We start from the raw sequence: 26,618 nt of genomic DNA on the forward strand, positions 1-26,618 counted from the left end.
CCAGCCCCTCCACCTACAATCTTTTGCTTTCCCCCTTCTTCCTCTCTCTCTCTCATGTTTCTTATTAATCCTCACTGAATCCTTAGCAATGGATTTCTGTGCTTGTGCAGAGAATCAACTGTAAATAAATGTAGTTGGCTATAAAATCATGTTTATATATTATCATTATTACTATTAGTCAGTGGAACCTATCACATGGTAATTAGTCTTACTAATTCTCTAGTATCATATTGATGGTGACCACACACAGAAGACACTCCATGGTCATTGAAACTGTAGCTACGCATAGAGAACACATAGTAAAGGCTAGAATACACTACACATATTTGCCTGCTTTCTTTTTTGTTTTTGTCCTGATTTGCAGTCTGGAGAAGTCAACAGAGCCAATCTACAGATTCTAGGCAGGGCAGAGTGTATGAAAGAGCACACAGACTTTTTTAAGTTTCAGACCATATCAAGCTTTTTTTGAACTGATTATGGAAACACATGTTGTTTTTCATTTGTCATGCATCTCTAGCAACAAGAGACACATTTAGGAATGAGTCTGTTGCGTTCCTCGGTATTGCTTGAAAGTCTAGTAGTGTGTGATCCTCAGTTGTTTGGTGTATGATGCCCAATTCTTTCTTTGAAGTTTTAAATTGAAGTGGCCGAGAGACTCCCACATAACAGTCATAGAAGCATGATTCATGCTTTTATGGCACAATTTGCACAGCTGAATGGAGTTTGGGTTCGGAGGTATTGTGTAACTCTTTATGAATTAGTAAACAGTGAGTAACAGTTTCATATCTTTCAGATTTATGATGTTCTAATTCTGGCCCCTGAATTCCTCCTCTGACCATCAGCAGCAAACCTACAACGTTCCAGGATCGGCTGCTTTGGCTGGAGATGGCGAGGGATGAGGATGTGTACAGTGTTCCCAGTCTTCCCCGGGTTTACCCCTCGGAGGCAAAGCCTAAAATGCCGGGACTAACTGCAGAAAGAAACTGTGGGAAATGGGCCATCACCTATTCGATTTCCAGTCCCCTAGAAAGCAAGACTCTAACCTCCAAGAAGATGTGTCAGAACCTGATGGAGGCATCGCATGACATGCCTGCCCTCACTTGGAAATCCTTAACGCTGCCGTTTATCTGTGTCCAGCACTGGCTCCAGGGACATCTTAGTGGAAAGCATCTCTTTCGGCTCTAGTCCAGTCTGCTCTGACCGCCGCCTCTGTCGCCACCACCCCATCCTGAGACCTCGCCCGCGACTGGCTGAGATCCTTTCTGTCTGGAAGGCTGCATAAAGCAGGATATTCTCCAGTTCCCCAGCAGGCTTGGTCCCGCCTCTCTCGACCTCCTTCTCGCCTCGTGCAGTAATACTGCCCCCCCAGCAGACGGTCTGCTCACGATGGTCCACAGTTCTTGAAGACCTGCCCTCTTTAGCAGAGTCAGCACACCAAGCATCTTCCCAGGAGCTCCCTGTCCCGAGACCTCTACTCCTGCTTTGGCCGGTGGCAGAGGTCAAAACCATCACAGGACATGGGATCACGGGTGCAGCTGAGGAATCCACTGCCTCCTCTCCACTAACCACTGCCTTCCCTTGGTTCCGGGACCAGCTTTAGCCCCCAGCTGTAAAGCAATGGAGGATGGAGGAACAAGTGGAATGAGTATGCAGGACCGTCTGACTCCTACACCACCGCCTTCATATCCCTGTAGGTGATAGTGTGGGATACGTCAAACTGCAGGTTAGACACCGAATTTATAAAAAGATTGTGTAGTATGCATGGATATAATGCTGTAAACTAAAGCATACAAACATAAAAAGAGTAAATGTTCAGTACACTCTGATGTTATTGTGTTAGTTTATATTCAAGCTTGAAGTATTGTACTTATCAAACAAAAACATCAGTACACAAAATAACTTTCATGGCAACTTGATATTTATATACTCTTATGATTTATCAGACATTTACTTCTCTTTTCACTGTCTGTTCATGTTTTGGTGCCTGTATTGGTCTTTGTTAAAACTTTTCTGTGGTCTGCAGTTCTCTTTTTGTTGACATTTAGATTTTTTGGTGCTCTGTTTTAGGGGAAGCCAGAGCCTCCACCAGACACCCATTCAGAGCACAGTTCTTCACAGCTTATCACCACAACTGATAATAAAGTAAGTCTTTTAAACACTAGAAAAGCCATTGTAGAAAGATAGTAACACTTAAATAGTACCTTAATCAGACACCTTTGCTGACTGATTTGGATCAAACTTTGCAATCTCCGTCTCGCTTTTACAAGAGTCAAGCCCGACATGTTACCTTCACCGGGTCTCGGTCAGAGACTTCTACGCTTTGCGGTGGCAGAGGTCAAAAACCGACACAGGGGAAAATGGGATCCACGGAAAAGAAGGGCAGCTGATCAGGGAACACGACCGCTGCTCTCCACAACACTGCCTTCCTTTGGTTTCCGGGACCAGTTTTCTTTTAGCCCCAGGCTGTGGGATCGCATGGAGGATGAGGACAAGGGAATGAGTAGGCAGGGGATATCCGGCCCTGCGACTCCTACACCACCGCCTCATATCTGTCGGTGATAGTGTGGGTACGTCAAACTGCAGTTAGGACACCGAATTTATAAAAGATGTGACGTATGCATGGATATATGCTGAAACTAAAGCATACAAACATTAAAATGAGAGAATGTCAGTACACTCTGATGTTATTGTGGTAGTTATATTCAAGCTTGAAGTATTGTACTTATCACAACAAAAAACAACTTCCGTAAACAAAATAACTTAATGCAATTGATAATTAATACTTTATGATTTATCAGACATTTACTGATCTTCACTGTCTGTTCATGTTTTGGTGCTGTTATTTGGTATTTGTTAAACTGTTCTGTGGTTCTGGCAGTTCTCTTTGTTTTTTGTTGACAATTTAGATTTTTGGGCTCTGTTTTAGGGGAAGCCAGAGCCTCCCACCAGACACCCATTCAGCGCACAGTTTTCACCAGCTTATCACCACAACTGATAATAAAGTAAAGTCTTTTAAAACCTAGAAAAGCCACATTGTAGAAAGATAGTAACACTTAATAGTACCTTAACAGACACCTTTGATGACTGATTTTGATCAAACTTTGCAATATCCTAAATACACTAACATTTACAAGGTTGTGTTTCAAGAAGATTAAAAAAAAAAAAAAAAAAAAAACTTTTATTCAGCGAGGATACACTATATTAATAAAAAGTGACAGTAAATATTTACGTTGTTGCAAAAAAATTATATTTCAAGTAAATTCTGTTCTTTTGAACTTTCTATTCATCAAAGGATCCAGAAATAAATTTATCTCAGTTTCCACCAAAAATAAAAAAAGCACAACTGTTTTAACATTGATAATAATAAGAAATCATTCTATTCATAATTCGAATGATTTCTGAAGAGTCACCTGTACGACTTGAGTAATGGTGTTAAAATGCGCGGTTTTACAGTCAAGGAATAAAGTACTCTAATATTCGACTCATTTTAATCAAAATAAATCAAGACCCCTCATGAGCAGAAACTACTTTAAAAGATCATTTTTACAAAATGTCCGAACTTCGGGACATAAAGTATGTATTTGTCGGTACTCCAATGTTTTCGTAAATGTTCAGTGATATAAAAAAGGACCAATATTTGAAGATGAAAAACATATATATATTAAACCTGTGCAAGCCAATTCAATATTTTTCAGAATTCAACTCACAACAGAGCTATCATTAAGTCATAGTTGAACTACTCAAACTGACAAACTTAGCCGTAATGAACTTTATTTTGTTAAATCTAACACCTTGAAATGCCAGATCTGCAGCTATGCTGTAGACAAATATGCAATTTGAGTATTTTCAAGGAGGGGTTAGGTCTGTGTCATCTGTGCTTATGATGAATAATTTCGTTCTCTGTTCTTTCCAGTTGAGTCCACCACCCAAAGTCTCTCTGTCTCTAGAGGATCAGAGTACTCTCTTTCTACTCCTCCCAAAGTCTCTCCTCCTCTTTCTTGGCCTGGGCGAGCAATCAGATTCGTGTGGGGGCCGGGGGGGGGGGGGGGCGGGGCCCCCTCTCAGCGGGGGGGGGGTCACAGTGTGCAAGGGAAAACAACCCCGGTCTTCGTTTCCAGGGGACAATGTCTTCATTGTACCCGCACACCAACCTTGTCTCTTGGGCTACCCTTGCACGGTTACTAGCCTTCGCTCCTCGAGACAGGTTAGGCCTACCGATACTCCGGTCAGAGATGTTTGTACTCATAGTCTTGATTACCAGTGCCAATGTACGAAGTGTTCCAACGCCCCCACACAATCTCCCCTTGTGAGTACGGTTGATAACCAAGGGCAGTGAACCGCGCTTTGGGACAGTGACCACGAATTGGTAAAGTTGAGGGTCCTTTTCCAGCGATGATGTTATCCAGAAGTGAACCAATATTAAACGCTTTCACACACAAACACTGTTTGTTCCTCAGTCACCCCTCCCGTGGACGCCCTTGCCAGCTCTGAAGGCGTTGCTGTGGCCAATAAGGGTGCAGCCCAGATAATTCTTCTAGCCTGTCTCACGCCAAGCACTGGTGGACCAGCGCTAGTGATCTATTCTACAGAATGCAGTGGTTGCCTCTGAGTTGCTTTTGCAGTCGATTAAGTGAGATATTCTGAAGTTACTTGTGGGCGTTTCACAGTTGTTTTCAGTGGAATGCTATTATTATTCTTTTTTGAAGATGCATAAAAGCGTGCACTGTTGTCTCAGTTCAACCCCCACTCCCCCCCCCCCCCTTTTCCGCCCCCCCGAGTGAAAAATGAACACAACACGTTTGGTTAGGTATCGGTTGGCGTGTATCGAGTGGACCTTATTGGTTTTTTACCATGTTAGGATTTGGTATCTCTTTTCTTTTGTTCCGTTTTTGTGTGTGGCACGTCACTACTTAAACGTGTTTAATAATCTGATTTATGGGAGTGGTTTGTTTGAAGATGTTTGTATACCTCAGGCACATTTAAAAGCTGTATTTTTTGTACCCCAATTATAACCATATGACATCCATGAGGTAACAGTGATCTTCTGTATGTTAATGGGTTCTCCTCGTAAACTGGTCTAATTATTTCAGTTTGTTTGTAAATTGTGACAGTGGCCTTGGTGTATAGAGATTGAGTGACGAATTGGACAGTCCCAGGAGGTTTCAGATTGTGCTGCACATGGTAACCAAAACAGATACGCGCTAACCCTAGTTTCCAAAGTGTAAACCAAGAAGGAATGCTTGATTTATTTAAACAGACATGAAGAACAACAGTTACAGTGTCTGAAATGAGTGAGTCTTGAATTTGGGGAAGAGCCCTTTCCCCACCATTGCTGATTCAGATGTAACCGTCTGTGTCAGGTGCATATCAGCCGTCTTTCCTCACACTCTTTGTTTCTACTCATTTTATTTTTTTCTTCACCCAGTATATTTCTGCACACGCTCGCACAGGTCGGTGGTTTGTGTGTGCACATTAGGTCTCATGCTCACAAAGCAGCTGGTATGGTGAAGCAGTTTGGCCGCAACAACTCCTTGCACAAAAACATATCATTTTACAGGGGTTTTGTCTTTTTAAACAGGCCTCTGCAGCATTCCTGAAAACGGCTAAGATATCCTCTAGTCAGCTTCCATAGTGGCAGTCGAAATGCTGAGCTATTACAGTATCTTGTACTGCAGACAGGCCTTGGTTCTTAACCAACTGAGCTTTTGTGTATCTGTACCCACTGAACAGTGCTCCACACATGTTAAAAAAAACATGCACCTTGTTTCCCCACCTGTCTTGAAAAATCCGTCCGGTGTCATAAATGTGTTGTCGCGATGTTAGCGCAAGACAATCCCTCATATTCCCGTATCTCCTCAGCCCATTCCTCGTCTGTTAATTCTTCCATCTGCTGGCTTTTTCCTGGCTCCTTCCCCCGTCATTGTTCTCCTGTAAATCCACTCTCTCCATTCTTTTTATCTACACGGTTTCTACATGGTTGCGCGACCAGTCACACGCTATAATAGTTTATTTTTGCCTGTTCGACTTTGTTCGTGTACTGGTATCATTGCAACCCTCGTTTACACTTACTGGCTTCTTGCAGAATTAATAATGGCTAGCCATAATAATGTCATAGTTTAAATCTCAATTAGCCGTCCTTTTCTACGCCCTTTTGGGAAAAGGGCCTTTTTTAGCTTTACCCTATCTGTCACGCCTTCCAAAATGGTACAAAGTGGATTATAAAGTTGGTTAAAAAAGTGGCTGAGCAGTCCAATCAAGTGAATTTGCCTTTCTGAGCTGATAAGACGGTTCCCTCTGGTGTTGGTGTGTTGGGTTCAACTCAAAGTGCCATCTGGTGGTACTTTTTCATATTACTACACAAACACTCTTTGATTGAGTACAACCACGAAATGCAACACATCAACAGGTCACTTCAGGTGATACTTCTGATAGAGAGCAGCACCTCTGGTTCTGCTTTTGAATGAGCTCCTCAATGTCCCTCCCTGTAAAAAGAGAATTCACTGTTTATGTAAACTTTCCAAGTCCTCAAGCATAGCGTTCCTCGCAAGCTCATTTATCTTAAGTTCTTAAATTAGTGCTTATAGTAAGGTGCTTAGATTTGATGCCCTATATGAGTTATATTTGTTGATTTTGTAATCAAATGTCGCATGGCCTTTCCGTTGCTTATTCAAGCAAATGGATGTACCCTAACCAAGGATGTTTCATGCGACTTTGCATAATAATTCTCAAAGTTTGCTTTACGACAGTGAGTTTTATTCCTTTGGTCCCGAAGTCTCTTTTGACATGCATATTTTGTGCTTTTACCTTATGTTGATGTCCTTTGGAGCCTTTTTTTGTAAGGCACATCAAGGTACTTTGTTTAGGGAGTCTTTGGTACTGGTCAGATGTTGACGATCCCTTCCAAATACATTTTTGTTTAATGACACAATGTTAGTAGGTTGTTTCTCCGTTAATTTTGTCCGTGTCGTATTTGTAACTGTTTAAAATGATACTCTGGCTCACAAAACCTTAATCGTTTTAAATTATGATTTTGACTCGTTTCTACATTCATAAAAAAGCGTTTCCTTGCGGTCTTTTTTGTTAGGCTAGCCCAATATTTGGTCCTAGATACCTCCTTTTGAATATCGGGACTCTGATGTTGGCACAAACAAACAAAACAATCTAATCTCTTGAGGTAATGCGCCTTGGTAAAGTTGTCCCAAATGAACGTTCTTAGCCATGCATATCACTAACCACAAAAAGAAGTTTTGATCTATTTATGGTAGAAAACTTACTAATCTCTCATGCACACATGATCTGTATCTTAACGCCTAATCATGATTTGTGCATACGAGAGAAAATCTCCGATCAATTTGACCATACAGTGTTTCCTTGGCTGTTGCTACAAATCTACACGTGGTTCTATGGACTGTTTTTGTGGTCACAATGGTTTAGGTTTAGTAGTTATCAGTGATAATACGAATTTGCTGGTCTAGCTAGTACAACCAATTCGAGGTTTAGTTGTGATAGATCGGTGTTAAAGCCTGAACCAGGTGAACACTCATGAACAACCTTTAACTCAGGCAATAGGGCTCCTGGTATATATGACAATTTTAGGACCATTAGAAAACTGACTAGCAGTCGCCGCTGTCTTCTTGTGTTAGTTATGAATGACACATGGGTCATACTTTGAAATTTTAGTGCATTTTAAAACTGTTGCTGTCACTGAAACTCGCAAGGAGCAGAGCTGAACGCTTACGTTCGTGCCGTTTGGTCGCAAGGCAGCATGTTTTGCTATTTTATCTATCGGAGCCTCTCTCGGGATCCAGTGCGTCCCCCCGGTGACGCGCGCTGTCACGTGCCCAGAAGTTGTGAAGCATAATGGCGCGAACTCTGAGTATGTTACGTTAGACGTCAAACCGTCTTCAGATTCGCTTCGGGTGGCGGATTTAAAAGTTCGCCCTGGGGCAAAGATGGGAATCGCTCTAAAGAGGAAAGAAAAAGGCATCACCCTCTCCCACGGCTGACAGGGGTGAGTTTTGGTCAACGGGTTGGCTTAAAAACGTTGCGCTTGCTGTCAAGTTTGAGCAGGAGAAGAGAGCGACAGCACAGGCCAATGTATCCGCTGGCTTCGAGAGCCGGGAACGACTCGTCGCGTGCATGTGCTACACCACCGTTTTGAATCGTTTCGCGCCGCACGGCAAAATTGGTTTTCATTATATGTGCAGGTATATCACCGCAATTCAGATAATACAGCGCGTAGCCGGATAGTGTCGTTCTAAACGTCCCTGTTGGTATGACACAGCGCCGAGTCCGGCGGTGTGACGTCGTGCCAGCGGCAGTCTGATGGGTCTTTCAGGTGGGGGCGGGCGGGCTGCCTGCGCGTGTTGTCTGTTGTGTGATGGTGATGCGCGCTTGGACACATTTGAATAAACATAGTAGAAATAACCAGTAGTTTCTAGTTTCTTACAGATGTAAATTGGAAATACAAATTAATCAAGTTACCTCGGTAAGCAAGTTTGGGGCATTTCTCTGTGGGCCGTTAACATTATAGTGTACAAAAGTAAACGCAACTTAATTTGGTTTTAAATGCCGCGTTTTAGGGGGTCGGAGTTAGTTCTCACACTTTTAAGTTGTTCAAAAACCGCAGTTCACGTGAGAGACTTTTCTTGTTCAGTGCCTGATTCACCATCGACGGTTAGCATAACGACGGTAAACACTGTCAGAATAGAACGGATGTCATCTGCTAAGTATGTGCTAATCTAGTGAATAATGTGAGAAGGTTACATGCCACTCCCACCTCTAGAATAAACCACTTCATTCAGCGACGCTTCTCCACTCTCTCCTCTCTCTCGTAACAAACCGCGAGTGGTCATGTTGTGCTGGTCGGGGTAAGACGCGATTATTTGTCGAAGTCTCGGGACCTTAATTTCTTCATACGAAGAGTGTATTGCATATGTTTGTCTCGTAAACGTGACATTCGCATTGACCGTGTTAGGCACGTAACGCGAGAGAGTTTATGCACCCAAAAGACGTTTCATTTGTTAACTGAGGGTGTAATGTGCCATGAACTGCTATCTTGTGTTTTAAGTGTGCATCATCTGGTTGTGTTTTTAAAGGCTCTTATTTGGAGAATCTCCAAACGAACATCTGAGACCCATCAAATTGGTCGTCAACCCAATTCTCAGGTAAGGACGACATTTTAATCCTTGTTCTCATTTGCGTCAGTTATAGGATTATAGCAATTATATTTTTCCTGTGTTTAAAAAATGTGTTCCGCATTCTATCCAAAGCTTGCTGTATTGATACACTAAGTTTCTAATTCTTTTAAAGTATCAACATTGGTTTAAAACCTCTGTTGCATTACAACATGGCCCTAGTTGTACTTTTTGTAAATAAAAGGCATTTTAGTATGGTGATTTTTTAAGAAACGGAACACCAAATGTACCTGTAGTGGAACAGGTTTACTTGATTAATCCATACAGTTGTCTAAATGTTAAAATTGCAAAGTTGTCATGATTGGAATTACTGACTGGACTTTCATCAGGGCATCAGAAAACATACATTATTACTTTATCATCATAAATTAAGCACACAAATATGTCGGTTTATAGCATCTGAATATCTATTACCGTGACTCCTGCAAGTTTGTCATGCTTGTTGGCTCCAAGAATTGTAAATGAGGTGACCTTGACTGGAGTGTGCTTCCCTGTGTATGTATCAGATTGGAGAGGAGATGAGCTTTCAGAACAGCTTATAAAAAGCAGTACCTGGCCAAACAGCAAGGAGCTCCTCCGACAGAGGACTGGAGAGAGAAGCCCGGGAGGCCACTGAGGCAGATGGTAAGCAGACGTCACAATGTACATATACACGCAGGTTATAAACACTGACTCGACTACACCATCTGTGCTGGGAATCTTAACATACAGTGATGCCTAAATGTTTAGGGGGAAGCCCTCATACACTAATTTTATGTGTTTCCAGTGATGAGCCAGCCATGCTAATACCGATGCACCAGTATGTCTGGGTGTAAGTGAGTTAACTTATCTTCTCACACTTGCAGTGTGCTCTGAGGAAATTCTAGTGGTGGTTTGTCAATGGCTATCCAACAGTTGTATCCTTTGTTTGCTTATTAGATTATATTTTTAACCTGTGCATTAATGGTTTCATACAGACATTGACTTTCTTCTGATCTTATGTTTTCAATTTTCAGACACTGTATACTTTTTTTTTTTTTTTCACTTTCAAAAAACTCAATGCATGACCTTATGCGATATGCTGCTTTCAGAGACACAGAGTCCTGCTGGTCCTGAGGAGGATGAACACCACACCAACCAAAGAGCACTTCCTTTCTACAGAGAGAAAGAAGCACACACAGTCTTTGGATCAAATTGACTGTAAATATTTGCCCAAAGTAAAGTTTTATTTGATGTTGTACAGTTGTGCTCTCAATTTATTTTATCAGATTTATTTGATCAGCAAATACACATGCTGATTTAGAGTTTTGGAGTTGTGGATTGTAATATGCGAAAGATGTATTGATTAGGGAGCTGTCCAGAACAAACATTACCTGCTATGACAGCATTGGTTTTCTATGCAAGCAATTAGAATTCACACCCACATACATGCGATCATTTAGATGCGTTAGAGAGTTTCCAATGATGAGTTTGCCATGCTAATACTGATGCACCAGAGTTTGATTATGTCACTCTGGGTGTAAGTGAGTTCAACAACTAAACTTCTCACACTTGCAGTGTGCTCTGAGGAAATACTAGACAGTTTTCATGGACTGTCCAGTCAGTCATACTCTGATTGCTTATTAGATTACACATTACATTATCACTACTAAATAGTTAATTAAAAAGTGGGTGTCTAGGCTAGTCATCTGCTCAGTTTTCATTGATGTGTTGAGCTTTCATTTACATTGTTTTCCAGCATCACATCGTACACTCTCATCTGTTCTGCAACCCAGGCAGGCGGAGGAGGGTTGCCACAGGACCCTGGTTATTGGGATCACACAAGTTGGATACAGGCCCTGTTCCAGTGTCTCAAGAGTCATCTGACACTAAAGCTGGCAGGATCTGGCATCCTTCTTTCCCCTCCCCGGCCATGAGGAGGTTGCAACACACCTCTCCTCCACGTGCAGTTGCCTCCTTGTCTGTGCGCGTGGTTGGACACCTGAGCGTCAGGGCTTGCCTCTCATGATGCCCCGTGCCCAAGAGAGAGAGGGAAGCCCGGCCCCAGTCGAAAGCGAGGTCCTGCCCATTCGGTGTTGCAGCTGAGACCGTTCCGCGAGGGCTGCAGCTTGTGTCACAAGTTGATAGCGTGACAATGATGAGGATGATGATGATGACAGTGATGATGACGATGAATGGGGTCCCTACGTCACATGGGAAAAAGAAACGTCCGTGGCTCCTCCTGTACACACTCCACCACCAGCTGCAGCCCCCCAACGATCCCGCAGAAAGCTCAGCCACCACAGCACATCCCTCCCCACCTCAACCAGTCCACCAGCCACCTCTGCAGCTCCGTCAACCTACTCCTCTCCCCATCTCCACCCCCAGAGCTGTCTTTTTTCCCGCTACCTGACACTCCCAAACCAAGCCCCCCACATGACCAAGATGTAGGCAGCAGGCCTAGCAGAAGGTGCTGCTCCAGGGGCAGCAAACGTGGTCTCTCCTCCTTCCCTTAAAAGACAGGAGTCCAGCTCCAGTTCTAGATCCAGCAGCCCCAGAACCCCCATCCCACACGCAGACCTGGTCCACTTAGCCTGCTGGTCCGCAAAATGGAATCGGAGGGCGTGTTTGATGGTACACAGAAGGCAGGGATGGAGGGAGAAGGAGAGATGGAAGTTGAAGAGCAGGAGGATGGTGAAGCAGAAGTGCAAGACTCAGCTCAGCAGCTTCTCGGGTCAGAGGCGTCTGTGTGGTCAGTACCTACTGCTAAACCACGATGCTGAAGACTCTGAGTTGAAGGAGGAGAGAGATGAGCAAAAAAAAAGTGAGGAAAAAGAATATGAGAACGTGGATGAGATTTCTGCACCATTCCATTTGACATCACCCACCACTTTCCCAACTAGAAGGCCGCACATTTTCTCAGCGGTCCCACCACCTGATTCACTTACATCATCCTCCAAACCTGAGCAGGTGTCAGTGCTCACATCAGAGCCGAAGTGCTCTGAAGATGTTGCTATGGATGCAGAGGCCTCTACACGACACCTGAATCAAAACACGAGGAAGGGAAAGAAGTGAAAGTTCTAGAGAAAGAGCCACCTGAACAGTCACCTAAACCAGCAGAAGAGAGTGAAAAGTCTTTAAAATCAGCACACTCTACATCTGAAGAAGGAGAAATGGAGAAAACAAGAGACCATTCACGGAGAGAGAAAGGTCATAAACGACGCTCGTTTCAACGCCAAGTCAGTCCATTCATCATCTGACACCGATTCAGAATCATCATCTTCTCATTCTTCAAGCTCTCCTTCACAGGATAAATCCAGCGCACCAGCAGCAAAAGAAGGTGTGTAATTGTCTTATATCCACATATCAGACCTACGCATTTTAATTCTGCTGGTAACGTCTGCCTTTGCTGTGTTCTGATGATGATTCTGCCATGCTAATACTGATGCACCAGTCTGACTGGGTGTACATGAGTTCAGCTCAGCTTCTCACACTGGTAGTGTGATCTGAGGACAAACACAGAGAGTTCTATGAAACAATAAAAAGTACATAATGGTTAATATGAATATTGATAAAATTGTCTTCCTTTACTTCAACCAGGATGAGGAAGAAAACAGAAGAGATGATGTTAAAGAAGAAAAAAAGGCTCAGTCTTCAAGGTCAGTAAAGTCTTTCATACACACAGTTACATTGCATTGTACAGGTACAAAAACACAATGCTTTCAGTGTTTTAATGCAGAATTCAGCTTGCTTATTAGCCTGTTAACCTGTATCCGCCCCACTTTTGGGACTCACAGCCTACCTAACTTAAACCTCCTGACAACAGTGAGCTACACACACAATTTAGGTATATTTGAAAAGACACTTTAGGCTTTACTATCCATCATCCAGAGTTGATAATGTTCAAAAAGACATGAAATCAGTCCTGGAGCAATTCAGAAAAGTAATGGGTCGAAAGTCAAATGTTTCATGAGTTTATATTTCAAATTTGAAGAAGATATCATGAAAAATTAGATTCCTGCAGCCATTTTTCTGAGACTATGTCTAGTCCCCCACCCCCTGTTTGAGGAAAAATAGCCACGGAATGTAACCGTTACAAATGTAAGGGTTCTACAAACTATTTGAGTCATTATACATATCACTGCATACTTTTTCATTTAAAAAATAATAGACTGAATCTTAGACATCGTATAAGTGATTTATTTGAGCACTAGAAAAATACAGTAAGAATAATTTGAGTAATAAAAAGAAAAGGAAGAGAGAGGGAGAAAAAAGAATGTGCTTTGTATGTCTAATGCATACTCATTAGACATAGGGTCATACAGATGGTAATAATACAGATGGCCGGCTATATAGTCAATAGTCACGCTCTTATGGCCGTTCATAGACAGCATTCACACTGATAGGTCATTCAGTCAGTAATCACACTCTGATGTGCGCTCATACAGATGGTAATCATACAGATACAGCCACAGTCCCAATAAAACACACACACACACACCACACACACACAACACACATACATATATATATATATATATATATTTCAAATGTTGAATAGGGGAAAAAATAATTATTTGTGCAAAAAGCTGATCGCTAAGTTATGCCCCGATCAGATGACAGGTGTGTCACAGCATGAGTTGTCACGAGAGTGCAAGAATTCAAAGAAACAATAGTCCGCATATCTTTGACATAGACAATATTTTGCATTTTTTTACTTTTTAGACAATAATGCTACAAATGCAGTTTTTTTGAGCGTGAGTTATTCCATAACGGATACAAACAATGATTCTCCCTGAATAAATGAGACGTAAACAAAGGAATTACCATCCATTTTACAACGTTATTGTTTCATTGGACTAAAAGTGCTCTGTGATGTTCAGTGGACCCTTACCTTTCTTACTAAACTGGGATTTACAGCTGTGGGTGTGTTTATGACTCGTTATTACAACAAATCTGGTATGTACTGCGTTTTGATTATGCATGTTTTTGATGTGTACTGCTTACACAAATTTAGCAAAGAACATTCCTTATGAGGCTTTCCATTGAAAACACAGCGATCTATAGTTGTTGCTGTGAAGCTTAGACTTTTAAAATGATGTATAGTTTGTCAAGATTAATTATTTTCCTTTTCATTTAATCTATTCGTAAACATTGACACGTGCAAACAAAGAGCGTTCAGTGTGCTGGCGTCCAGGTGTGGGTTAACAGGTTAATGAGCTGTAAATAAAATAAAATGCAGTTTAAACTAATTCTCAGGCAGAAAATATTTTCTCTTTTTATTTATTTTTTTTACTTTGTTCTGTTTATCTGTCATTTAGGGTAATTAATGTCGTTCTGTTCCTATTATATCTCTATTTTGAAGTACATAGGTAATGTAATGCAAAAAAAAAAAAAAATCCATGCTTTCAATGATCATGCCATACCAGGAAAATGTTTTTATGAGGAATATTTTTTCTATATGCTCTCTACATATTTAATGTAATGTTTTTAAATGAATTGCCATTGAGCTCAAATGACTGGAAAAAGCACAAAAATTCATTGGTCAAAAGGTGTTGGATGCTTGCCAATCAAGTCACACATTTCAGTGAAACTGTCTTTCACACCTCATTGATTTTCATAACCATTGTCTCCCCTTTGCTATCCCTGGAATCACTGCAATTTGTCTAGATGCAGGACCATCCAACAAGTGTGAGCTCAGAAATGCATGAGCTAAAACTCTGCCGTCTGTTGTCATGCATAGTTTAGTGAGATTGCCCATTTGGCCTCATTAGCCGCATTTCCACTGTCAGGCCAAAAGCGGGCGTGCTAGTGGCGTGCCAGGGCCAGTCGCGTTTGCACTGTCACTTCCAGGGCTTGATCGTGCTACGTCTGTGCTTCCGACGAAAACCTTGGGCCAAAGCAGGCCATTTGAGGCTAGAGGAGTGGCTATGAACAAAGGCGGAGTTTCTTTGCAGCTGGAGAGTGTCAGAGCCGCAGATCATTTCATTTTAGAGGCTATGTGTCCTCTTTCTTTTGTGAAATAACGGTTCATACCCGCTTTATTTCTGTGCGACTAATTTTCTATCCCGATTCATTTATTATGATCAGTGTATCACTTGTTATTGTAAACACTGGGTTTTAGTGAAGCGCTGCGGAGCTTCTGGCTCGATGCTAAAGGTTACAGGCCCGTTTAAAGCACTTGCTCACACTGGACCGACAGTGGAAAAGCGGCAAATTGGTTTCCCTTTCACGAAGACATCCAGCAGATGTCCCTCTTGGTCTATTTCTCTTTATTCTTATTTAGTGACGGAAATAATGCTATATCAGATAATGATTTCAGTAATGTTAAAAGTGCAGTGAGGAGAGCCATGAGATGACGCACTCTCTGACTAATCATCATCGTTGTGCACAGGTCGGTGACAGAATTGCTACGTATTTTTTTTCTTTTTCTTTGTACCTGCGGCCCCAACTAGAGCATTGGCCACCACTAACAAGTTTTCTCCAGCAGTTTCGATCCTACGTAATTGTAACACAATTTTGATAATGAAATTAAACCAGCATCATCCCAATAAATTTCTCCTTATTTTATATACTAGAAATGTTTTTTGATCTCAGAGTTTTGTACAAGATTTCTGGAGTTTCTGATTTCTGAAGTGACACTAGAAAGTTAAACAAAAGAATTTTCTGTACTTCTGCGTAAATTTAACCTACATTGTGATCAGTTCATAAAGTAATGTGACCAAATAAAGAGGCCAGGATAAAACAAGAAAGTGGAAATATAAAATGTATTAAATAAAGTGATCTGAGAGTGAAAAAGTATTTGAACCTTTGCTCTCCGTATCTGGAGTAACCCACTTTTAGCAGCAGAAATCAACACAATGTTTCCAGTAAGTGTGGATCAGTCATCACCAGTTGACCGTTGTGGAAGTGTGGATCAGGACATTTCCTCAATTCCTCCACACAATACTGCTTTAACTACGTGATGTGTTTCCTTGCATGGATTACTAAAATGGTGTACATTTTTAACCAGCATGCTGGACGGCAAACCTATTAGAAATACTTTCTTTTCCAGCCAGACAGTCAACAGTTTGTGGTCAATAAAAAAAGTTGAATATGCAAACATTTTTGTGTATTATTTGTTTAAACTGGATTAGCATTATGTACTTGGATGAAGAGCTGATCACAATTATTGTTAATGTATGCAGAAATAAGACAATTCTTAAAATGATACATTAACCCATCATTTACTCACTCTCATGTCATTCCGAACCTGTATGTTTTTTTCCTTCTGTGGAGGAATTTTTTTTTATTTATTTTTTTTTTGGGTCCTTATAATAAACCATTGGAACCACTTGAGGGTGAGAAAATTATCAATTGTGTAGTATTCGAAAATAAATAATGACAGAATTTTCGTTTTTGGTTAAAAACTAAACCTTTAAGGGTGCACAAACTTGATTTTTATTTTATTTGTAAGAAACCTTCAGCAGTCATAAAATTATCATCTCATCTTATCTAAATAAAAACCTTTAAAACCCCGTCCACGACCACGTTATAGTTCATTTGACTTTGGAATATGAAATATGAGGGCGGTTGTATTTTTAATCAGGCGTTCTATACGACAGCCTATCAACCGGCGTGGCTTGGAGGAGGGGTCCTGCTTGTACTACTTCCCCCAGCGCTGCTCAATATGGCTGCTCTGTGAGCGCCCGCCGTGTCTATACCGACGCATTGCACAAGAGAAAAAAAAAAGACAGCACAGCCTTGCAGCGCGTCCGCTTCTCACATTTCTTCCTACGCATCCGCGACCGGCAGAACCGGTATAGAATCGGCCGTCGCGGTCCTGGTTACAGCCTGATATTATGCTGTCGGACGGCAACAAAAACGGGTAAGGGTTGAGAGAGGGAGCGGTGGTTTCTAGAAATACCCTCCAGCGCTGGGTAAGCACATCGTTTAGGTGATAGACGTTTACGCCATGAGTTCAATCGATCGAACGATTGTGTTTGTACTGTGGACCCTGTATTGTCTTCAGTTAAACGTGGAACTAAACCGTTTTATTTTATTTCAGATGCTATCTCGAAATCGCAGAGGGATTTTAGCTGTGTCTTAAACCCCAGTGAACTGCCTAACGTTACCTAGACAGCATTTTTGGCGTCGTAACGATCGAGTGGACTCAAACGGCGCGTATGATGCCCAAAAAAAGATTTTTCTATGGGTATCTCAGTAGATTTTGAAGCGCAGGAGTGTTGGTCATGATATTGGGGGAAGGGGATCTTGTTTAGGCCCTTGGGTTCATTAAGGATGTCGGCAGTTCCCTGGCATTTTTAATCATGATGGATGTGTGTAGTGTTAAATTAGTAATGGAGATATCAGTGTCCACAATGAAAATGAATTCAGCATCTTAGCTTAGGAATGAAACAATGTTAACTCTGCTTGCATTTCACCTAAACCCATTTAAACAGTGTAACAATTTATGTAAGCAGTTAGGCGTAGTAAACCTGTTAAAACCTGCTAAAAATTAATAATGTGGTCAGGAAACACTAAGAATGATCATGTGCTAAAAGTTTTGTTATTCAAATGATATGTTGCGTGGTCCGTGTAGATCCGTGTATTAGGTTTCAGCTGTTTTCTAAAAATTGTTCATATATGCTAGGAATTAAAAGTCCTCAAGAGGAAAGGGGATGTTCCCTCGTGAGCAGTGACATCAGTGATGGAAAAATCACAGAAACGTGTTTTAATCTAAAGAAATCACACTTTGAAAAATGCCATTCTGTGTATGATTATTATTTGACAAAATCAGTCAGAATGAATCATTCTTCGTGAACTGTTACAAAGTGTCTTAATGCACGGAAAATGAACTGTGAGGCGACTGTAGTTCAGTTTAAGGCGGTCTTTCAGGTTTTCCTCTTTGCATTCATGTGTAAATGTTAAGTATTCTAAGCGCTTGGCTTTTTTGTCCACGGGGGATCTGGCTACCCGTCCCCCCTTCCCCCTCAGCATGTGTTGACTGCTTTCATATAAAGGGAAAGCCTTGTGCTCTGAGAAGCCAGAGGCAGTTTTTCCCTCCTCGGAGCAATGGCAAGTGGCATCAGGGCTGTTGTGTCTCTAGGGACCACGGTGCCTAGGTGTGTTGCACAGGTGTGTTTATGTGTGAGAGAGAGGGATTGGATTTCTATTGAACAGTGAATTCGATTGAATCATCTGTAGGTTACGGGGATGTCAGGAGCCAGTGAATCTGTTCCCCCGTCAGCGCTTTGTTTGCCGTGGATTAAATTTGTTACATCAAAAGTGTTTCATACAAATCCAGACAATTCTGTTATGTTTAAATGGTTTTGTTATTGTGAGAGCTGATGGTTTGTTACAAAGGTAATCGGATGTACACTACATTTTCATAGGTTTGGACTTGTCCCATGATCCTTCAGAGATCATTCGGATATGCTGATTTAGTGCTCAGTAAACCTTTATTATCAGTGTTGAAAACTGTGCTGGATTATTTGGGGAAAAGCTCAAGGTTTATAAGCAATAGTTCCAAGAGGCCATTTGCTTGGTTTTTATAGTGTAACTTTTGAATTATTGTAGACTGTGATGCATTGAAACAGCATGCTTGGCGTGCAATGATACATTTTTATTAACATACTGAGATGTGTATGTATTGTTCTACATATCTGTGGTATTGTGATTCATAAATGCACTGCATTTATATTCCCGTCTTTTTATCTTCACAGTTTTGTTACATCTTTAGCTGTACAACAATTCAGTCTCAATTCCTACCCACTAAATTTTTTGTGTGTCTTTTTGAGTGTTGATTACGGTTAGCCAAGGCCTGTGTACACATTTAAAAAGATACACATGTATTTGTTTTCCCTCTCAATATTTTCAAGTTTTACTACCATGGCATATATCGTCTTATGTATGTATGTGTGATGCTGGCAGTGAGAGTCATTTAGTCAAGTCACCTTTATTTATTTAGCGCTCTTAACAATACAGATCGTGTCAAAGCAACTTTACAGTATTATATATGAAAATAGTGTCAATAATGAAAAAAAAAAATGTAGCCAGGCAGTTATTTATAGTTAGTGACCCAGATCAACCAGCCTCAGCCACCTTACCCCTCACTCTCTTTCTGTCTCCCTTTCTCTTGTTCGCTGACTCTTTCTCTAGGGATGTAAAGCAGGAAGCTCTCTCTGAGCCTGCAGGCCAAGTTGCCATGGAACTGGAGGGCCGGTCTCATTCAGAGAGTGCTATGCAACAGCCTGACCACCAGGGGGCAGATTCCAGCGACACCCGCCCAGAGGAGGTAAGAAGGCCCACAGAACGAAGAACCAGTGGAAACCATAACCCTGAAATATAGGGAGGCATGACTGAAGTTTGTAAGGCAGTTCTAGCTGAATCTTTTGGAGTCAAAGTGATTTCACATTTGTTGTGTATCTTTAGATTCAATGTAGGATTGGATGTTAGACTATTATTGCCATTATCCTCTTCTGTTTTTCCTTTTTACTATGTAGCAGCAGTGTGTGGGGGATGTGGATGGCTAATAATGTGTGAAATTAGACACTGTTGAGGTCATTGTGTGTGAACGAGGATGAATCAGTGCTAATTTTAAAAGTGCAGTTTAACACATTTAGATTTTATACCTTTTTGTGTTAAACGAAAATCCTGTTGTAGCTTAAAAGATGTCAGGACGAGTTAAAATGGTCTAAAACTAGTCAGGTGATTAATGAGATTAACGATTTTTATTTTACGAAATATTTTTAGCAGTGGTGCTTTAGAAAAGTTTAGAGAGGCAACTGCTTTTCGGAAGTTTTCAGACTAATACCCCTTCTTTGAGAAGTTGCATCTCTAAAATCACCCCTTTATAAAACAGTCCTTATCATATTGTGCCATAAGTGTTTAGTTAAACCAGTGCAGTGTGTATTTGAGTTGTAGTGAGCAGAATGATAGACTGGAAGCATGTAGTTTGAGATGTAGGCTCTAGTCTCTCTCTGTCCTCTCTTTTCAAGCTATTTCTCTCTCTCTGACACTCTGTCTCTCACTCTTGTTCCCTTTCTCTTTATCTCTGGATCTGGTAGTTTGACTGTTTTGTGGTTTAAAATCCCATTGATTGCTTTGTTGTGAAGGTGCCCTCCCCTCTTCCATTGCTCATACTGGTACCTGCATACTGCCACCACCTCTTCTCCTCTACCACCTCCATCACCTGCCCCGCTATTCCCAAGCAGTCTCGGCTGTACCTGAGCTAGGCCCCCAGAGTCGCCACTGCACACTTAGCCTGACGGAACCTGCCGGATCATTGGCCACTGCCTCGTCATATAAAACTGATGTGGCCTCCTGATGGGACTGCTTAAGAGAAGCCAAAATAGCTGGTGAGACGGGGGAGGCGTCAGTCATAGTATGCCAAAAAAAGAGTGATGCTCACCAACAGAGACATTTTTCAAAGCGTTTACACTGGCCAAACACAAGCATCAGATGGACTCTTCCTGTCAGCATGATGGGAACACAGCTGTCTTGACGCCCCCTGCTATTTTTGCCCACACTTCAGTACTTGAATGAACTGATATCTGCAGAGGCTCATTACGCAGACATCTGCTGTTTCTCACATGCCTGTGGACTGATCTCAGTGAGTCAAACAATCTGAGATAATGAAGCAAGGCTTATGGACTAATTTACTACAAGCAGTTTTTTCCTGCCGTTTTTTGGGTCTCATCACCAGCCATGCTTTTTTTTTTAAAGGACTTGTCTTGAAACTTGCACTACAAATGGACTTTATGGAATATTTCAAAGAACTTTGTTCCAGGCTGATTGGGAAAAAAAAGACCCTCCTCTTTCTGCCATTACTCACCCAAATTCCCAGACGAACTTGTGGACAGCACCAGAGTGGGGCATTAAGAAAGGGAAAACCCTCTATACCTGCACGTCATATGTGTTTTTGTGGCAGGCTGTGTGTACAAAGGACTTGATTGCAATGATAAAATGCCTTGACAGATTATAACCAGAATTTTGGCTTGTCAAACGTCACATGTTTCTTGTTTGCTCATAGTGTGGATGCTATCTTCCCAGCTAGTGTGGACACCGGGAGTTTTTGCTACAGACTTCCGTTGCTTCCTGAACATTCAACAAAAACTTCAGAGACTTTTTCAAAGACCATTTGAATCACAATTCCCACCACAAGAGCCAAAAACAGCTATTGAAACAAAAAGTGCAGTTCCTGTCAGCTGGCCAATCAGCACACTCAATTGTGATCGTATCTCGCCCTCACTCCGCAGCCTCCTCTGATTGGACCTTTGTTGCCTAGATACAGTGCACACTGCTGTGCGGTTGGGCCATAGCCAAGCCAGAGAGGAATCAGGTGTCAATGGTACCAGGAAAACCCTTTTTCCCAAGATGTATTTGTTTTTAAATTACTTAAAGTGGAAAGAAGGTTTTTTGCTTTGTAAATGATGAGGTTAGAGGGTGTTAGTAATCCTGTATTTTACAGCACAGATGGGAAAGTAGGGAATTTGGTCAAGCATGTGTTAGCCGAAGTCATGTTAAAGTAAAAACTAAAGCAATAATAAAAATAAGGGACTTTTAAAATTCAGAAAGCTTATAATAATGATGGGATTCTCAAAGCCTCTGTTTGTCAATGCAACTGTACATTATTGGTGTAACTGATAGCTGTGCATCTGTTCTTCCCCCTCTCCTTTCTCTCATTCCCCTCCTTTTCCCAATGTTTCTTTTGTCTGTTGTGTCTGTCTCTTCTTCCACACATCCACTGGGATCTTGTTTCTCCTCCTTTCCATTTCATTTCAGAGCTCCACTGTAAAATCGTTTGCTGCCCGCAAGATCTCCCTGAGCAGTAAGTGTCTTCAAAATGCTACTTTTTTGCACCGTTGTCCACTGACAGGTTGCTGTAGCCCATTCTGCGTGTTTCCTCCAAAACAAGGAACAAGTATTTAAACCTGTTGATCTGGATAGTTAACCAGTAAATGGAGCAGTATGTTGTCCTCACAAAGTATTTTTTCAAGTGAAAACAGCAATTCTGGCTAGAGTGCAAAATAAATTAAATTCCACCAACATCAATCAATCCCATTATTTAGCTTCTTCAAAGAAAGCAGTGCATTGCAACATCATGTGATGTGAATATTGTTTAAATAAACCCTGTTCCAATTGCATTAAGGCATGCTCTTCTGTGCTTGAAGAAGCTGAATTAATTTGCAGTACTGTTCCAGTAAAAAAAAAAAAAAAGTGGTTACAAGGGTAATTAGGAATTATATGCTTTGCTATGTTCTTTTAACAGTTACAGCTGGATCTGTTTCTTGGTTGTGCAATTTGGTGATTAATTTTCCTTGGCACTAGGTAAAACGGAGATTACGTCATCTGAGGCAGAGCCTGTGGGTGGAGCTAGCAGAAAAAGAAGGTGGGGTTCTAGTACAGCAGTCACTGCCAAGAAGCCGTCAATCAGCATCACCACTGAATCGCTGAAGGTAAATTATCTAAGACCGCTCCCACATTACCTTAACAGATACATGATGAATCACTACCTGTTTTTGACAGCCTGCCTGCTTGAATTAATTCAGTGTTACAGGTTCAGTGATGCAGTATTCTCAAGTTTAATGTCGTAAATGTTAAATATATGGACATTGTATAGTATAGACGTACTAAAGGTCAGCTTTATGTTTATTAGTACTGCATAAGAATAATTTTCCCTAACTTGGCATGTTAATTAACTACAAAATTATTTTACAGACATTAATTCCAGACATCAAGCCCCTACAGGAGGCGGTGGTCGAGCTGCACCCAGATGAGGGGCGTCTCTCTGGGGATGAGGACTCATCTGAGCCTCGTGAGCGAGAGGAACCGGAGGAGGATCAGGGTCTTAAGATCAGACGCACAGTGACACAGGTGAGCATGACAAAGGCTTGTCACTGGTAGCTGCCACAACAAATAATAAAGGGATAGTTCACCCAAAAATTTAACTTTCAGACACTTACTCACTCTCAAGTTGTTTCAGACCTGTATGAATTTATTTCTTCTACTTAAAACAAAAGAAGATACTTTAAAGAATGTTGGTAACCAAAGAGTTCTTGGTCCTTATTGACTTACGTAATATTATTTTTTTCCCCATACTATGGAAGTCAGTGGAGACTAGCAACTGTTTGATTATCCAGATTCTTCAAAATATCATATTTTATGTGTAACAAAAGAAAGAACTTTTACTGGTATGGAATAACTTATGGCTGAGTAAACTGACAGATTTTCATTTTTGGGTGAACTGTGCCTTAAAGGTTTGTCTTTGGTACTATGAACACCAGTGCATAAGACTGCTGCACAATACTGCAGTAATAACTTAAAAATGATTTAAATCATTTACTTTTTTTTTTTTTTTAAATGCCTTGGTTTAGAAATGGAACATAGAAAAGCATTTTGTCATTGTCTTTTGAAGTTCATGGTTTGCCTCTGCTATTCAGTGAACTTTTTTGTATCTTTGGTCCAGATTGTTCCATCTGATGGACACGAGAATGGGCAGAAAGAAATAAAGGAAGAGGAGGAGGATGATGAAGAGCAGAAGTGGACTAAAGGAGAGACAGAAAAACAAAGGAAACAGGAGAACTCCCCTGATGTTACAATGGAAATACAGGAGGCCGAGCCCAAAAAAGGTGAGCATTCATGATTTACTGGTTGCATTTAAAGTAATCTTAACATACATTAAAATGTTTTTTTTTTTTTTTTTTTGAAAGTAGGATTATAAATGTTGTTTTTTTTCTCTCAGTCACTCCCAATGATTCTTTGGTGCGACGCTCCATCAGTCAGCAGAAATCAGGTGTGTCCGTAACTATTGATGACCCTATACGGACAGGTCGCCAGCTCTCTCCTCCTCGTGGAAAAACCTCCAACATCATACACGTCTGCAACCTGGTAAGCACTAGATCTCGTCGTTCATTTCACTACACTCTAATTGGATTTCATTTGAATCTAAAATAATTTGACCATATGAATATTGCCACTTAACCTGTTTTGTGTTTTTGGATCGAGTCTGGAGGTTTTGTTGCTCTTTTGACCCCTGATCTGACCTGTTTCTCTGTAGGTGCGACCTTTCACCTTAGGGCAGCTGAAGGAGTTGTTAAATCGGACGGGTACATTGGTGGAGGAGGGTTTCTGGATCGACAAGATCAAATCTCACTGCTATGTCACAGTAAGTTATTACTGTTATTATATATTGTATTATTTCTATTTGCGTTGCACTGAAGTTTTAAAAGTTTGGAATCAGTAAGATTTTGTTTTTGAAAGATATTAACACTTTTTTTTTTGGAAAGGACACAATAAAATGAACAAATTATTGAAATCAATAATTTTTTTGAAAATAGTGACTGCTGAAAATTCAGGAATCAGTTAAATTGCTTTTTTAAATTAAAATTAAGTGGAAATTTTTCTAAATTACGTTTTTTTTTTTTTTCTGAATGTGATTAAATGCAGTTTTTGGTGAGCATAAGAGGCTTTCAGCAGTATTGTATGTTATTTATTCTGTATTGTTTATTCTTGTGTGATATCTCATAATTCATTAGTGATATTATATTGTGCCACCTGATGCCTTTAGTTTTTGTTTAACCTCCAATCTGTCATGTTCTCTCAGTACTCCACTATAGAGGAAGCTGTGGCCACTCGAGAAGCACTGCATGGTGTGAAATGGCCCACAAGTAATCCCAAAGTACTACGTGTGGATTTTTGCGAGCAGGATGAGGTCTGAACAGTTTGCTGTGTTTCTACTGCTTTGCTGTTCCTGTCATCATTGTAGTCATTCTCATCCTCTCTTATTATATTGTTCTGTCTCCAGTTTTGGACTTCCATAAAGGTCTCGTGTCCAGTGAGCGTGCAGGTGAAGGTCAAGACCCTCACGCCTCAGCAACCTCAGCCCGCCCTGCCGCCCATCACCCAACTGCCACCTGCAAACCACGAAAAAGAGAAGGAACGAGAAAGAGAGCGAGATGGAGGAGCTGCAGCCGTGAGAGACCAGTGGGCAGAGAGGGAAAGAGCGATGGAGAGAAGAGAAGAGGACTCGTTCTGAGCGGGAGTGGGACCGGGATAAAGTCAAGGACTTCGGGAAGGAGGACCGAGACAGAGACGAGGAGGTCACGATCACGGGACCAAAGACGCAGAGAGAGAGGCAAGAGCAAAGAGAAGAGAACGGAAAGAAGAAAGGTGAGGAAAACTAAATCTTTTTTAGGTTTAATGACATCACATATTCTTCTATTTTGGCTTAATTTGACATCGTCTCCCTCTTGATTTCCAGATAAATAAACCAGAAGAGCCTCCTGTAAAACTTCTTGATGACCTGTTTCACAAAACTCTAAAGCAGCTCCCTGTATATACTGGGTTTACCCCTCACAGAAGAAACAGGTCAGCAGGACTTCCTCTTGCCTAAACCATGGCAGACCCCTCTTTTTTTTCCCTGCTTAATTTTCAGTCTTCACTTTTTTTCCCAGGCGACACAAAGAGCTCTGGAGCGTGCTGAGCGCATAAAGGAGCGAGAAGAAGAGGAGGAAGGAAACTCCAGGAGGAAGAGGACAAAAAACAAGAAGAACGGAGAGAGCGAGCAAAAGGCCGTGACAGAGAGGGAGGGAACGCAGGAGGAGCAGGTGTTGTGAGACGTTCAACTGAGGGAGAGCGAGACAGGGGGAAGGAAAGAGAGAGAGAGAGGGGGGCAGAGAGAGGCAGGAGACTGCAGAAAAGAGGAGAGATGTCCACAGAGGCCGCGGGTAGCGACTCCAAAAACTGCAGGGTCCGGCAGCAGAAGCTCACAGAGCCGTAGCATCTCCTCCAGAGACAGACGACACTGAGTGCAGAGTGAGTGGATGGGTGTAGGGAGAGAGAGAGGGGGGGTTTTTGTAGATCAGAGTCGTCAGCATGATGACAGCTCCAAGGATGATGATAGATAACCTCAAAAAAAATTTGTCAGCTTGTCACCCCCTCTGTCAATTCCTAACTTGTTTTTTTACTGAAAACAAAAGGTGTCAGCTTTTTCATCCATACATGGAAGTTGAAACAAACACGGGATCTCATTGACTTTATTTCGTATTGGTGAAAAAAAATGTTTATCTGAAAAAAGCAATATAGATATTTACCTGTTGCTTGTCCCATTACATAGAAGAAATAGGATTGGGAATGACATGAGGGTGAATAATGATGATGCGTCTTTTGGTTTGTGAACTGACCCTTTAAACTTCTTCTTCAACTAGTAATAATGTCATCAGTGTTTCGCTGCTGTGCACATCTGCAAGGGTCTGTAACTCAGCACTCAGTTTTAGATCAAACTGGTCAATTTCTTTTTTTTTTTTTTTGTTTTTTTTTTTATTTTTTTTGGTCTTCCCTTAAATCTCAAATGAAAAGGGACTAAACATAATGAAGGGCTGTTGAATGTTTTTCAAGTTTCAAAATAATCTTCTTGGATATGTGTGTGTATTGGTGTGCTTTCTAAAGCTCACAAACACCAAAGTCAAAAGAAAAACTATA

At 41.3% G+C, this 26,618-nt stretch overlaps 3 non-coding genes and 2 pseudogenes across 3 annotated transcripts; all 5 read left to right on the forward strand.

Moving 5' to 3' along the window:
• Nucleotides 1–885: 885 nt before the first annotated feature.
• LOC122134197 lies at nucleotides 886–9,133 on the forward strand (annotated as a pseudogene).
• An 824-nt stretch (nucleotides 9,134–9,957) lies between these two features.
• LOC122138105 lies at nucleotides 9,958–10,057 on the forward strand. Its single transcript, XR_006155317.1, has one exon. It is a non-coding gene; the product is annotated as a small nucleolar RNA U6-53/MBII-28 (small nucleolar RNA).
• Nucleotides 10,058–10,632: 575 nt separating this feature from the next.
• LOC122138104 lies at nucleotides 10,633–10,748 on the forward strand. Its single transcript, XR_006155316.1, has one exon. It is a non-coding gene; the product is annotated as a small nucleolar RNA U6-53/MBII-28 (small nucleolar RNA).
• A 340-nt stretch (nucleotides 10,749–11,088) lies between these two features.
• Nucleotides 11,089–24,899, forward strand: LOC109108626 (annotated as a pseudogene).
• On the forward strand, nucleotides 12,570–12,670 carry LOC122138107. The gene has a single exon (XR_006155319.1). It is a non-coding gene; the product is annotated as a small nucleolar RNA U6-53/MBII-28 (small nucleolar RNA).
• Nucleotides 24,900–26,618: the final 1,719 nt, after the last annotated feature.

Source organism: Cyprinus carpio, chromosome B7, assembly GCF_018340385.1.
Source record: "Cyprinus carpio isolate SPL01 chromosome B7, ASM1834038v1, whole genome shotgun sequence".
NCBI classification, from domain to species: Eukaryota; Metazoa; Chordata; class Actinopteri; order Cypriniformes; family Cyprinidae; genus Cyprinus; species Cyprinus carpio.